The sequence below is a fragment of the Xiphophorus maculatus genome, chromosome 2, assembly GCF_002775205.1.
Source record: "Xiphophorus maculatus strain JP 163 A chromosome 2, X_maculatus-5.0-male, whole genome shotgun sequence".
In the NCBI taxonomy this organism is placed as follows: Eukaryota; Metazoa; Chordata; class Actinopteri; order Cyprinodontiformes; family Poeciliidae; genus Xiphophorus; species Xiphophorus maculatus.
Window position 1 is genome coordinate 742,656 of NC_036444.1, and position 3,157 is coordinate 745,812.

The following is a 3,157-nucleotide window of genomic DNA, read 5'->3' on the forward strand; positions in this document are numbered from 1 at the left end:
TTAATCCAGTATATCCAAGGCACAATCTTTTTTTTTTTCATACTTGCTCTTTTCGCTTTTCAGACTTACAATACTTCATTTGAGCCAGCTGGGGGAGACAATTCTCTGTTTTAGCCAGTAGGGTATTAGGGTTTTCAATGGATTTTCCCCATTGAATTATAATGGGGTTTTTTTCGTAGTTTTTTGCGAATTATGTCGCCATGTTCATCCCGAATCCCACCAAAAGTAATAGCTGGAATGGCGTGAATTTTCTGCAGGTTTTGATACCTCTTTTGTAGGTGTGCACGCAGCGGTATGAGCCGCATTAACGGTTACGGATGAAAAATAAAGAATTATAATAATAATAATAAAGAAACTTTTCTTGGGAGAATAGCAATAGGTTCCTGCCATTGCTTTGCATGGCAGGCCCCAACTAACACCTCTTTCTGTCTGTATTTGAGGCAGAAGTGTCAGGATTTTATCTGTGGAACTGACCCATTTTACCAAACCAGCAGCTTTAACTTACTTTCTCTGTGCTTCCCCTCCAGCTGCCTCCGCTCCCCTCTGATTAGCTCCTCGGGTTTCCTTGTTCCTCTGCCTCAGTATTTAAGCTGAATTCCTCCGTCTAGTTTCTCTGTTTGTGCCTGTTGCCTCCCGTCACTTTGATGGTTTTCAATCCGCTCTGTTCCTGCTTGCCTGCTTGGATGAAGCCTGTCCCAGGATGGAAGACACCTGGCACCTAATCACCTCATAATGTGTGTGAGCATAAAGGGAAACTCTCTCAGCTGGTTTCTTTATTCCTGCATTTGGTGGCTCTTCAGTAGGAAGGTGTCTTGGTTAGCTTGCAGTGGCCATAACTCTAACGTCAGTAAGTAATGTTTCGGTCTGCAGTTTTACTTGATTAACTCAAATTGTGTACATTTAGAAACTACCTGAAGTTTCCTGCTGGTTTCTGGGGTCTGGCTGTAATTTAGCCCCCAGTTCAGCTTGGCAACATAAAACAGGTATTTTATTTTTTTATTGCACTCATGCAGTTCAATAGGACAAAATGACAACTATTTGTATAAAGAAAGTCCTGGCAAGCGGCTCCTGCTGCTGTGGGCCTGAAGGGGCTCTCTGGTCGGGGTGGAGGCATCCAGCCCTGGTGACGATGGCTTCCTCCACCTTCCTCCACCTTCTGCCATTTTCTAAAATCACCTATTAATCTGTAACTTCATTTCAGACATAAAGCTGCTGCAGACTTTGCTGCTTTCTTTTATTTCCTGCTTTGTTGTTTTTTTCAGCTGTTTGTTTGGTTTCTTAGTTTTTGCTTTTTGTTTAAATTTGTTTTTGGGTTATTTTATTATTCTGTGTGTTCCGGCCTGGCTGCGGGTAGCAGACTGGTTTTTTAGATTACTTAATTAAAACATTGCTTTTTAATGACTGGTTATGTCAGAGGGGGGGCGTCCAGAGGAACTGGACCTGTATTAGTGACCGGTGTTGGGATTTCTTCACGATCGAGTGTCTGTTCACAAGTGCTTGGGGTGATTTATTTGGATTTCATTTGTTTTAGGAACCAGTTCCCCACATTTGGACTGCCCCCTGCTGGTAGGCCCCAGTGCTTCCCTTCCCATTGTGGTTTTCCAGTTTTCTGGAAGTTTGTTCCTGATTTGTGGTGCATAGAAGCTGAATGCTGCTTCTTCATGTGTGGTTCTGGTTCTGATGCAGAGCAGAACCAGCAGGTTGATCCACCAGCAGATCTTAGATCTTTCAGTGATTTCTAAGTTTTAAGTTTATTCTGTGAGCTCCAGGAATCCAGCAGAAACATTTACAGGTGAATCTCCTCAGAACGTTTAAAATGTTCAGGAATCTGTTCGGTTTTCTGCCTCAGTAAATCGAATGAGGACTTCCTGGTTCCCATCAACGGATCTCAACCTGCTAAACAGATTCTTCTTCTCTTCCCAACGTCTTCTGAAGTGTTGCTGTGTTTGATTATTTTTGACTGGTATTCTGCTCAGCCCGTTCCTCTTACTGTTCATCTAGAAGATGGAGCTAAAGGTCAAGTGGTTTGTAAAGGTGGAGCAGGAACAAACAGGATGTGTCGGAAATGAAAGATCCAATTTGACGTGGCGCTGCCGAACATCAGCGGCTGAAATTGAACAAAGCAGAACAATTGAGGCGCCTCTAGTCCAACAGCATGGAGGAGAAACGATGAAGAGGAGTCAGACTCCTTCATCAGTCAGCGAGCTGCTCGTCTCTGAAACTCGTTGGATTTTATTTCGACTTCGAGAATCGACCTAAATAATCCAAGAATCTGTAGCAGAATTTATTTCTCTGCAAAAACTCAAATCTAACTGATTCTAATCAGAACGTGATGAATCAGCGGCTCTGAAGCGTTTCAGCTGCAGGATGGACTTAATGCTGAGTCACTGCAGCGAGATGAGCAGCGGCGCAACGATGAAGACCGACAGGAAGCAAGAAAGAGCTGCAGCTGAGACCGATTCACTCCAGTTGATTCAGTTCAAATGATTCATTTAAGCCGGTTCTGTGCAGGAGGAATGATGCTGCGGGTCGATGACTTGATGCTCTGTTGGTTTTCCGTAGAAACTTTTTAAACTATTTTAAATAATGAATCCTGTTTGATAACTGGGATGAGTTGGAAAGTGAATTAAATAGCTTGTTAGAAAATGATCATCTTTTGGAAGCACAGTGTTGGCCCGGTGATGCTGAGGGAATGAAAGACTTCTCTTTATGTTGGGCTGTTTGTTTCTCAGGACTCTGCCAGTTTGCAAACTGTAAACCAGGAGGAAGCAGCTGGTGAAGGACAGACAGCCGTCCGTCAGGGACACAAGGCGTCTTCCTGGGAGGACGAGACAAGGCGAGACGTTCCCTCGTCTCCATCACACATCAGCAGAGAGGAGGGAAGTTTATCGTTGGCTGTTCAATAGTTTCAGAAGTAATCAGGCCTAACTAGCGAAGCCCTGATGCTGCATAGAAATAACTGCTGCGTTTTATTCCCCTCATGACGCGACTCTCCGTCTTCAGGGTTAAACTGGACGGATTTTAAAGCGCCTGCAGTAAAGATATAGATGGACTGGGTCAGGAGAATATGCCTCTGCTGAGCTTTATAAAGCTTTAGCTGAAAAAGCCAAATGTTAGTGCAGGCAGCCGGCCAATCAGAAGTCCTCGTTTCCACATG